Below are 12,147 nucleotides of genomic sequence, written 5' to 3'. Positions count from 1 at the left end.
CGCCATTCTGTGGTATTTTGCAACTACATTCAAAGCGGTTTACATATATACAGGTACTTATTTTGTACCTGGCGCAATGGAGGGTTAAGTGACTTGCCCACAGTCACAAGGAGCTGCAGTGGGAATCGAACCCAGTTCCACAGGATCAAAGTCCGCTGCATTAACCATTAGGCTACTTCTCCACTAATTGGTTGGATTAGCACCCTTACTAATGCTACTTGATCCAATCATTGACTCATGGTCACAGGAACAATAAATAAAAGAATTCACAAAGTGAAGCAAAAGAAACACAGGGGTCCTATTACGAAGCTGTGGTTGTGATGGGGGCCCTGTCCTGTGGTTGTGATGGGGGCTGTTTTTCCCATGAGCCAGGGTCCTTTTTTACTGCAGCAGGTTAAAAAAAAATAGCCCCCTGCCAAAAAAAAAAGGCCATGTGGTAAGATTACTCTTACATGGCCATGCAGTGGGTAGCACTTAGAAGCTTGCTTGTCCTCAGAGAAATATTTTTACAATTTATATTTTCTCACAAGTGGGTGACTCCGATCTGCATCACCTGCTCCAGCATTTGCCCTAGTAAAAAGACCTTTGTGGAGCGCAAACTGCACATTCCTGCCCGTTGCACAAACGTGGTGGTCTCGGTTCTCCTTTTTTCTGCATGAGGAGAAGGTGTTCTTTCTTGTCCTCTCCTCACTCACCTGTTTTTTGAGAGCTATTTTTGTGCCTTCTGGCTATTTTTCTACCGTCTTGGCTCCTTTTATTGGACCCCTTTTTACCCTTCCTTGAATTACTTTAAAATTGTTTTATCCGGTTTTAAGTTCAATTATTTTTTTCCATTGTCTTCAGGCGTTTAGGCAGTGACTTCAGTCGGGTCTCTCCCTTTATTTTTCTCCGTGCCTTGCCCCCTTTTTCAGGCACCATCAAGTCATTTAATTTACCTGATAAAGTTTTTCCCTCTGTCCACAAAGATTCCCAGTGGAGCTTCAAGTGCTGTACCTGGTGCAATCGGACTATATTTCGTGGAAAGGACACTGGGAGCAGTGAAGCATCGAGTGGGCCTCCACCTGTCTCGAGGCCTCCTGCTGTGTAGGCCCCCTGGGACCGTCCATTGTCAGACCCGACCCTGAGGTGATGTGAGGATTCAATGTCGTCCTCGTCAGCACCAAGGAGCCTTGGTGATGCTTTGTGCGAAGGCCAAGAAGCATTGTCATTGGTCACCCTCGACACCTGGTGCTTGGAAGCTCTAGGGTGTCAAAGGATTTGGTACCCAAGAAGCATCAGTGCCAGGAGGATCACTCCTTCTTACAGGAGGTGCCAATGCGCTTGTCTCCAAGCAGCCAGGATCCCGCTCCCGCGTCGACCCCAGTGGTTCTGCAACCTACACCACAGCCAGCACCCCAGCTTTCCCAGTGTCGACCCACAATGAGCACACCTAGTCCTTGCTCCCTGAGTTGCTGGGTGGCCTTGTACAACGGTGTGCGTCGGTGTTGGGGGTGCTTGCGTCTACCCTACCTCCCCCTTACGGCCCCACCTGGCCCTCAGCCTGTGGTGCCGCTTCTGGCCCCAGTGTCAACTGCCACCCAAGCCAGCACTCCCTCGATGATGGCGGAAGCTTTGCCGAAGTTGACTTCTCAACGCTTCTCTCGACATAACACTGAGACAGGTTCAGTCTCGGCAATCCCATAGGGAGATACTGTCCGATGCCGAAGAGGAGCGCTCATGGGATTCAGAGGAGGGTTCCAGATATTTTTTTCTCAGATGAGTCTTACAGGATTCCCTCTGAACTGGTCCCCCTCCACCTGAAAGGAGAAGTTTTGCACAAGAGAGCCTTTCGTGTCCGTCATTTGTAAAGGAAATGGCTGAGGCCATTCCATTTCCTATGGAAGTGGAGGATGAGCCCAGGGCCAAGGTGCTCATGGTCCTAAACTATACATCTTTTAAGGAGGCTGTAACTGCACCTGTCCTGAGCATCCGTGTTTTTTTCAGAATCTGTATTTTGTAACGTGGACCTTTACGTTTTAACGTATTTTTATGCATCTGGGCCAAAGACAGTTGCCACTACTTAAGGCCGTGCGGTTTAGATCCATAGGATCTATGTTTTACCCAAACCCAGTTAGAAATAGGATCTGTTCTATCGAGTATGATGCAGAATAGAGATAGCTGGACATGCTAAAGACCAATGTTTTGCACAGTTTGCATATTAAGTCTTTCCACGCACAATCGGTCTGATTTTCAGAGTTTCACAGCAAACAAGTATGAGAACTATACATATACTTGTTATCCGTTTTAGCCCAATTGATCTTGGTTTACTAGGGCAGGTTTGAGAAATCCTGACATGTATGCTGCAGAAAAGTGTAGAACGCCGTTTTAAAGCGTTTGCAGTTTGAAAATAATACGGGCGCACAAGATATGGAAAGGAGTGGAGGAGTGTCCTAGTGGTTAGAGCACCAGTCTTGAAATCCAGAGGTGGCCGGTTCAAATCCCACTGCTGCTCCTTGTGATCTTGGGTGGGTCACTTGGCTCTCCATTGCCTCAGGTACAAACTTAGATTAAATCTGTGAGCCCTCCTGGGACAGAAAAATATCCAGTATACCTGAATGTAACTCACCTTGAGCTACTACTGAAAAAGGTGTGAGCAAAATCCAAATTAATAATAATAATATGGAGGGATAGGTAGACTAATCAAGGGGTTTAATAATGTGGAAAGGAAGCAAGGTACTATTGTACCTATTTAGCTTAAAGTGCTGAAACTAATTTGGAGCCATGCCTAATCAATAAAATTTTCAGGATATTCTGAACAATAAAAGTTTGGTTTAAGTTTGTTTTTTTTTTTTTTTTACATTTTATATGACGTCAGTACTGTCAAATGTTCAACACTTTCGCTGCTTGTTGTACTTTCCAGTATGTTTGGAAGTATATCATGTGTATTCATTGCAGATATCCTGAGTACATGCAGTGAGCAACTGAGTTCAACCCAATCTTTGGAGAGTAAATAGTACAAAAATAACTGCCATAAAGAGACTGTATTTCACAGGAATAGGCGGGATCACAGATATTGCAATGTAGATGTTTAAACATTCTAATTTATACTGCTTCAACTATTTCTAAGGTTGTAAGTATATGGAAAGACACAATACTACAAACTGCTCAACTACCATGGCAAAACCTGATTTGTCAAGAAAACCAAAAAGGAGGAGGGAAAACTCTTGTGTACAACAAAAGTGAGGACAGCTCAAGGAGGTGAGCTGTCCTCAGTTTTTTGTCCAAAACCTGATTTGTCCTCATTTCCTATACTTATTAGGATTTGTCACCTTTTTGAAAGACTTAAATCAAGACTGTGTATTTCATAGGAATAGGCGTGATCATAGATATTCCAATGTAGATGATCAGACATCCTACTTCATACTGCTTCAACTATTTAACTATTTCTAGGTGTTGTAAGTATATGGAAAGACACAGTACTGTACTCTGACACTTCTCAACTACCATGACAAAACCTGATTTGTCCTCAGTGACTGTATTTATTAGAATTTATTTACCGCCTTTTTGAAAGAATCCACTCAAGGTGGTGTACAGTAAGAATAAATCAAACATAAGCAATAGACAATTGCAGCAGTAAAAATATTGAAATAAAGTATGGCGTAGTATACTACTTACAATGTCAACACAATACATAATAGAACACTTTATGCATGCTTTGATCACTTTTGAAAATAATGTAAAGGAGAATGTAAAATCTTTATAAAACACGATGACAACTTAGGAAGACTCTGAAACACACAAGAAAATAATGTTACTAAATTTATGCCCAGCCTGTATAGTATGGTAGGATATGATTGCATACAGTAGTAAATCGTAAAATATAAATTGCTACCCTCTTACATTCCATTTTAAAACCAACATTTGGATGCTACATTAGCAGTAAGTTTGAGAGACTCAGATCTTACTCCATGTGTTCAGGCTTAAGAGTGAGGTTCATTCCTGCCATGGTATGTACAAAGCTAACCCATTTGGAGAAATTGCAATTTGCCCTTGAGTAGAACTGATACCTCATATTAGAAATACCCCAGTCAGGTATGAGCAAAAAAATATTGGACTGCTTTTATGGCTGATTGAAAAAGGTTAAGAAGGACAATATGTGGCTAGATCTGCTGCCATAGAAACTAGATATCCTCTGCCTTCTCAGGCTTCTGTTTTGCAGATGTTCTTTGAGCTCTGGCTGACAAGAATGTGAATAACCAATGCAGAAATCATTAATGGAAATAACAAAAGAAATGCTGAGGTCCACAATATTTATCAGTGGTAACAATGAGAAACTTTACCAAAAGTAGAAGGGACGCTAGTAATACTCTGAAAAATATGTGTAAATGTGCTCACACTGGCAAAAATGAATTATGTTTTTCCTGATGCAGCAATTCATTGCAGTTGCAGCAAATGGCTGAAAAATGACATGACAGTGTGTGCGCGCGCAGATAGCACACTGGTCTACTTGTTTTGTTGATATGCTAAAAGTGACACAGCATTCTGAGAGGGCAAGCAGTTTATATTCTCACATGTGAGTGACATCTACATCGCCCGGTGTGGAGCTTAAACAAAGCTAATATAGTTTTAAGAGCACGTGCAGCGTTACCACCGCACATGCATGAGTGCCTTCCCGCCCACTACAAGAGTGCGGGACCATCAATCACTCTTCAGCTGTAGTGAGGAAAGATTGTGTTGTCTGCGCTCCTTACAATATCTGGTGTATGAGATGGGGTTTGTTTTGTTTTTTTTTGCTTCAAACATTTTCCTCCCCCTTCCTGTAGCATCTTTAGTTCATCCTTCCCCACTTCTTAAGTTTTGTTATTTTTGTGCAGTTGGTAGGCCCTCTTAAGCCTGAGTTCCAGTTGGGCCTTTCTCCCTCTCTCTTTCTGGTGTTTGCCCTCCCCCCCCCTTTTTTTTTTAAGTCACCATTTGATTTGTCCACAGCTGTCTTCCCTTCCATCTCATTGAAGGTTCCCAGTGGCTTTAAGCACTGTAGTCTGTGCAATAGGACCAGCTCTGGCAAAGAGACTCATTCTTGGTGTCTTCAGTGTTTGGGGCCTGAACATACCCCTTCCAGCTGTGTTCTTTGCCTTCGTATGAAGAAGAACCCAGCTGGCCGGTGATGCTCAAAGAGAAAAACCATTTGGAGCCCAGTCCAAAACCTTGGCATCGATGTAGATTTTATTTGCATTGGTCTTTATGGCTGAGAAGCCTGTCTTGAACACTGGGAGTGGATACGCATTGAGTGGGTCTCCACCTGCCTCATTGTGCCAGGCCCCTGGGATTGGTCAGCATTGGACCTGACCACAAAGCAATGTGGGGATTCGACATCATCCTCGGCATCGAGTGAAAACCAAGAAGCATTGATATCGATCCCCCTCGACGCACAATGCTGAAAGCTCAGGAGTACCGAGGGATTTGGTCCCTGAGAAGTGTGCCAGGAGGACTGTTCCCTCTCCATACAAGAGGTATTGATCGGTGGGTCTCCACACAGCCAGGACCAGGCGCCTATCTCGATTCCTACAGTTCATCTGTCTCTCTGAACGGACACCCCAGCCTTTCCCAATGGCCTTTTTCGATCATCGCATCTGGGCCATGCTCCTTGAGCACTTGGCAGGGATTTTACAACAGTATGCATCAGCGTCTGGGGTGCTTGCACCAGCCATGCCTCTTGCTGCTGCCCTGCAGGGCTCTCAGCCTGTGGTGAGGTCTCCGATTCTGGTGTCGTGTATGGCACCCCTCCTGAGTCGAGGGTGGAGCTGACACCTTGAAACCCCTTTCGAGGACATGGCTCCTCTGTATTGAGGCAGGCTCACTCTTGGACCTTCCATGAGGAGTTATTTGCCGACACAGATGAGCGCTTATGGGAGTGTGATGAGGATCTACGGTACTTCTCAAAGGAGGAGTCCTGTGCTATCCCATCTGACCCTCCCCTCCAGAGAAAAGGAGGACGTCTCCATCTGAGTGCCTTTCCTTCCCAGGTTTTGTCAGGAAAATGGCAGCTGCTATTCCCATACATTTGGAGATGTAGGACAAGTCCTGCGAGAATATTTTAGAAGGATAAACTCCTAATATATAATTGGAGGTACTTGGCTGACAGAAAACTTCTACATAGCAATTATGGACACGTTTCTAGGGGAAGCATACCTCTTATTTGTCCTCAGACTCTTCTGACTAGCTGTACCAATGAAAGGAACAATGCCACAAATGGAATATATTAATGTGTCTAATGCGAAGCAAGTTACAAAAATAAACTTGTACTACCAAAAATATAGTCACCAAGCTATATATATATATATATATATATATATCTTATTAGTTAAATCTCTCTGTATGAGAGATTACAACAAATATACTGTTTAAAATAGACACTTAGCAGTTAGTAATTCACTGACCACCAGTCCTGAAAAACCAGTCTTTCATAGACAAAACCGTGGACTAACTAAATCATGAACCATAGGTAGTAAATCCTGTTCTCTCACCTCACAGTTCGTATTGCAGACTTTCAGTGAATGAAGAATTGGATTCCACTATTGAGACTCTAACAGAAGCCTCTGTGAGTCAATCTCAGTCCAGGAATAAAACCCAAGGTTTTTATTCTGTATACTGATTACATAGTCTTTTGGGTAAGGCCTCAGTGATACAGTGGAACTGACCTTGTCAGCTTTATGTTAAGGAAAGTTCAGTTTCCTGGTGTTTAGGAAAATGTCTCTCTCCTCTCAGAGCCATCTATCCTCCAAATCAGTGTTCCGTTCTTCCTTTCTCTTTAGTCCAACATTGGCATCTTTCTGGGTCAGATGATACCTATGAACCAATCACAAACGGTGTAATTCTGTCCAGCAGACTTCATGGTCATGAAGAGAGGCTTTGTTATTAGCAAAGCAACTCTTATTAGACAAGGTGGATGGTAGCAAAACCTCCCTCTTGATTCTCATACTCCTGGAGCCATCTGTCCCCTATGAGGTAAACTCCGCCACTCTTCCCAGGAGATAACTGGAGGCTAGCTTGCAGTAAACAATGTGTCCTCGGATGAAGTCGTCATGGGTATGCCAAGCAGTAATTTTCCTTTGTAGAAAAGCTGGTTTCAGATGTATGCCAAGCAGTAATTTTCCTTTGTAGAAAAGCTGGTTTCAGATGTATTCAGGCCACAGGCTGTAGAATCCATATTAGTTATAAGAGAGTGGTTCAGGCTTGTATCAGCCCCAGACCAGCAAAGGTGAGAGAGAGGAAAATACCCCTACAGTCTAGGGCTGAGATGTTCAAGGTTCTGGACTTTGAATCTCTTTCTAAAGAAGCTGTGACTGTCCCCCTTCACCGGTTCCTGAAAGATGTTCAGGTGAAGGATTGGGAGTCCCCTCTTGTCGGTCTGTCCTGCCCATGAAAATAAGACACCATGTATCGGATCCAGAGCTCCCCATGATTCAGGAAAACAATTGGCTATGTTCTCTGTACTTAAAGATGCTTACACTCGCATCCCAATACTTCCAGTACTGCATGTTCCTGGGGTTTTCACCAGATGTCTTGCAGCAGTCGCAGTGTCACTACACAGATGGGAACACATGGACTCCCAGTCTGGACCATTGGCTGGTGAAGAGCACGTCAAGGGGCAGTGCTCAGGAGTCTATGAGGAGAAATAGTTGGATGTTAGAGCTCCTAGGGTTCGTTTTTAATTTAAACTACCCCCAAGTTCCATCTCCACCGCATTCAGCAATTGGAATTCATAGGAGCCCCGCTAGACATGCAGCATGTGCATGCTTTTCTCCCTGTTCGGAGGGCAGACACTCTAGTCGCCCTTGCTGCTGGCAGGTCATGGCTCGCAAGATGTTGAGGCTGTTAGGCCACATTGAGGCATATTTTCAAAGCACTTAGCCTTCCAAAGTTCCATAGAAACCTATGGCACTTTGGAAGGCTAAGTGCTTTGAAAATATGCCTGCTTGCCTCCACTGTCCATGTCATGCTCATGGCACGTCTTCACATGAGAACTGCCCAGTTGACCCTAGCTTCCCAGTGGTATCAGGCCTCAGGGAACCTAGTCATCCAAGTAGCACAAGAGTTGTTTGTCTCTGCTTTGGTGGACAGTTTGATCCAATTTGACTGTGGGACTCTAATTCCAAATTCCTCAGCCCTAGAAGATGCTGATGACGGATGCATCCCGCCTGTGGTGAGGAGCTCATGTGGATGGGCTTCACATCCATGGTGCTAGGACATCTCAGAAATCGGATTGTCCGATAACCTCCTGGAGCTGGGCAATCTGTAACGCTCTAAAGGCTTTCCAAGATTGGCTATCCACCCAAGTTGTACTCCTTCATACAATCAGGTTGCAATGTACTACACCAACAAGCAGAGGGGTACTGGATAATGTCCACTGTGTCAGGAAGCTGTCCAGTTGTGGCACTGTGCAGCCCACAAGGGTATGCTTCTCAAAGCCACATATCTGATGGGCAAATCCAGTAGCCTGACTGACATACTGAGCAGGGTCATACAGTTGCACAAGTGGCATTCAACATGGGCCTTGCCCGTGAGATCTTCCATGTGTGGAGCACCCTCTTGGTGGATCTCATTTGCCTCTCTATCACAAAGTTCCTCAGTTCTGTTCCAGGCCCACAACAGACTAGTGTTGATGCCTTGCGCCTTCATTGAGGGATTGCTCTTCTGTATGCTTATCCTCCCATCCCTTTTGTTGGGAAGACTTTGCTGAAACTCAAGCAAGACCGAAGAACCATGATCCTGATCATTCCATACTGGCCCAGGCAGATCTGGTTCCCTCTTCTTCTGGAGTTGTCCTCTGAAGAACCTTAGAGATCAGAGTATTTTCTGATTTTTTTTTTTTTTTTTTTTTTTTTTTTTCAGCACACAGAACGAGGGATCTCTTCTACATAAAGTCCATAAACCACTACTAAATGGACTTGGGAAAAATCCACAATTTCAGGAACAACATGTATAGAATGTTTGTACGTTTGGGAAGCTCGCCAGGTGCCCTTGGCCTGGATTGGCCGCTGTCGTGGACAGGATACTGGGCTCGATGGACCCTTGGTCTTTTCCCAGTGTGGCATTACTTATGTACTTATCACAACCACCAGTCTCTGGCCCTCAGTCTGAATGTTGAAAGCTTAGAATTTGTTGCCTTGGCATCTTCATGAGGGTGTCTCCAGCATCTTGCTGGCTTTCAGGAAAGATTCCACTAAGAGGTGTTATTCTTTCAAATGGAGGATGTTTGCGATCTGGTGTGAGGGCAGGGCCGTAGATCCTTTTCTTGCTCTTCACAGATCCTGCTTGAATACCTTCTACACCTTTCCGAGTCTGGTCTCAAGACCAACTCTGTAAGGATTCACCTTAGTGCGATTAGTGTTTATCATTACCGTTTAGAGGGTAGGCCCATCTCTGAACAGCCTTTAGTTGTTCGCTTCATGAGAGGTTTGCTATTGACAAACCCCTCTGTCAAACCTCCGCCTCTGTCATGGGATCTCATTGTCGTCCTCACCCAGTTGATGAAAGCTCCTTTTTGAGCTGCTGAATTCATGTCATCTGAAGTACTTGACCTGGAGGTCTTATTTGTGGTTGCTGATATTTCAGCTCATAGGGTCAGTGAGCTTCAGGCCCTAGTGGCACATCCACCTTACACTAAATTCATCATAACAGAGTAGTCCTACAAATGTACCCTGGATTCCATCTGAACCAGTCGATCATTCTTCCAACATTCTTTCCCAAACCTCATGCCCATCCTGGCAAAAGTGCACTGCACACCTTGGACTGCAAGCAAGCATTGGCCTTTTACTTGGAGCAGCTTAGGCCCTACAGACAGTCCAGCTTTTTGTTTTTGATCCCAACAGGATGGGGCTGCCATCGGGAAATGCAATCTTCTACCAATTAGAGAGTGTGTGCATTTCTTTCACATGCCCAGGCTGGGCTGAGTCTTGAGGGTCATGTCAAGGCTCATAATGTCAGAGCCATGATGGTGTTGGTAGCCCACTTGCGATCAGCCTCCATAAAAGAAATTTGCAAGGCTGCAATGTTTTCTTCAGTCCGCACAGTCACATCTCACTACTGCCTTGTGCAGAATACCCAACACAATAGTCAATTTGGACAGACAGTTTTGCAGAATTTGTTTGGGGTCTAGAATCCAGCTCCACCCCTTTTGTTCTTTTCCAGGCTGCACTTTCACACAGTTATATATAGTTTCAGGTTAATTACTATTTTCCCTTGCTAGTGCGAGGTCCAGTTGACCAGTGATTGTTTTTGGTGAGCCTGATGGCTAGGAATTCCCACATTTGAGATGGCCTGCCTGTCCTTGGGGAAAGGTAAATGGGACTTGATATACCGCCTTTCTGAGGTTTTTGCAACTACATTCAAAGCGGTTTACCTGTATTCAGGTACTTATTTTGTACCAGGGGCAAAGGAGGGTTAAGTGACTTGCCCAGAGTCACAAGGAGCTGCAGTGGGAATCTAACTCAGTTCCCCAGGATCAAAGTCCACTGCACTAACCAAAGCAAATATACTTGTAGCAGGTGTTCTTTGAGGATAGAAGGCTATTCATTCTCACATACCCTTGCAGTTGATTCCATTCTAAGTTGTTGTACTGCTGGTCCTTTCCTCTCACAGCGGGCGGGAAGGCACTTGCACATATGCAGTAGGGTCGTTGCACATGCTTCTTAATCCATATTAGCTTTGTTTAAGCTACACATCATTGTGGATGATGTCGCCCACATGTGAGAATGAATGCCCTGCTGTCTTTGGGGGGAATACCTGCTACAGGTAAGTATCTTTATGGATGCATTGTGAGTCTGATTATATGACCCTGGATAATGCTGGATTAGAAGGACCACTGCAAAGGGGGGTCATCGGTGAGCTCCTTGCAATAAAAGGAGAGGGAGAAGTACAAAAACAGTAACCCCTGCTACCCTGACCTGATTTGGAAGAGCGGTCAGGAGGTGCACAGCACCAGCAATGGATACCATTATTGATGATCAGGGACTCGTGTCCTTCCAGCATCCCCATCTTTTGTAGGAGGAAGGCCATCTTGTACTCCAGGCCAAGGCCATAGAAAACCATAGAAATTAAGCCAAAAATTTAGGAGCTGGCGGCTGAAACATCTTTTGTTTGTCCTCAGCCCCTTTAAGACCAGCAGCATATTCTTTTAGAGAAACTGATTTATTAAGGCTCTCTTCTTAATCTGTGATTATAGGCAGTTAAAGTTTAGTAAACCAGTCCTTTAAGTTACCATGGCCAGAAAGCAGCAGTTCTCAGAGGACAAGCAGGCTCCAATTTTCTCACGTGGGTGACGCCAATCCGCGTCGCCCGGTCCAGCATTTTGTCAAAGTAAAAAAAAAAAAAAAAAACAGAGCTTTGTGGAGCACGAGCTCCTTTCCAGCCCATCGCACAAACGCGGACTCTTCAGTTCTCTCCTCCCCCCCCCCCCCCCCCCCCCCCCCCCATGAGGAGAAGCGCTTTTTTCAGCTTCCTTGCCCAGTTCAAAAGAGCTTTTGGTGCTTTTCGGATATTTTTTTTTCCTCATTTTTCATTGTGGTTTTTTTCTCCCTTTAAACCTGTCTTTTTCTTAGTTTTATTTTCTTAGTTTTATTTTGCCCAGGTTTAAGTTTTCTTCTTTTTCGACGTCAAATGGCTGTTTTTTAGGCCTCAACTCCGGTCAGGTTCTTCCCTTCTTTTTTTTCTGTGCCTTTCCCCTTTTAGGCACCATCATGCTATTTAATTTGGCTGACGAGGTTTTCCCGTCCATGTCCACAAAGACTCCCAGTGGCTTCAAGTGCTGTACCCGGTGCAATCAGTTTGCCATCAGATGCGAGAGCAAGGCCTTAGATCCCTTTACTTGCCCTACACAGACCCTGCTTCAATACTTCTACACTTAATCAGAGTCTGGTCTCAAGACCAAGTTCAGAAAAAAAGCAACACTGGGCCTTCAGGATGGAGATAAATGTCGTCCTTTTTATTCTGAAGGTGACCCAACACGGGCCTTGTTTCGGCGTACAAACGCCTGCCTCAGGGGTCTAACATAAAAGCACACAAATATGGTAATCATAAGTGATTTGTCAGTAAAAACAAACATATGTATAAAAATGACTGCATACAGAAAAAACATTTATATAAATTAAATGCTTGATGACAGCCAGT

General features: G+C 44.5%; 1 protein-coding gene across 3 annotated transcripts in view; it reads left to right on the top strand.

Annotated features, from left to right (window-relative positions):
* GET1 (guided entry of tail-anchored proteins factor 1) overlaps positions 1-12,147 on the top strand; it is a 67,572-nt gene that overhangs the window by 1,095 nt on the left and 54,330 nt on the right. The gene's annotated exons all lie outside the window — the stretch shown is intronic.

This window comes from Microcaecilia unicolor, chromosome 5, assembly GCF_901765095.1.
Source record: "Microcaecilia unicolor chromosome 5, aMicUni1.1, whole genome shotgun sequence".
Classification (NCBI taxonomy): Eukaryota; Metazoa; Chordata; class Amphibia; order Gymnophiona; family Siphonopidae; genus Microcaecilia; species Microcaecilia unicolor.
Note: the sequence above shows the minus strand (reverse complement) of the source record. Positions and strands in the feature narration are given on the sequence as shown.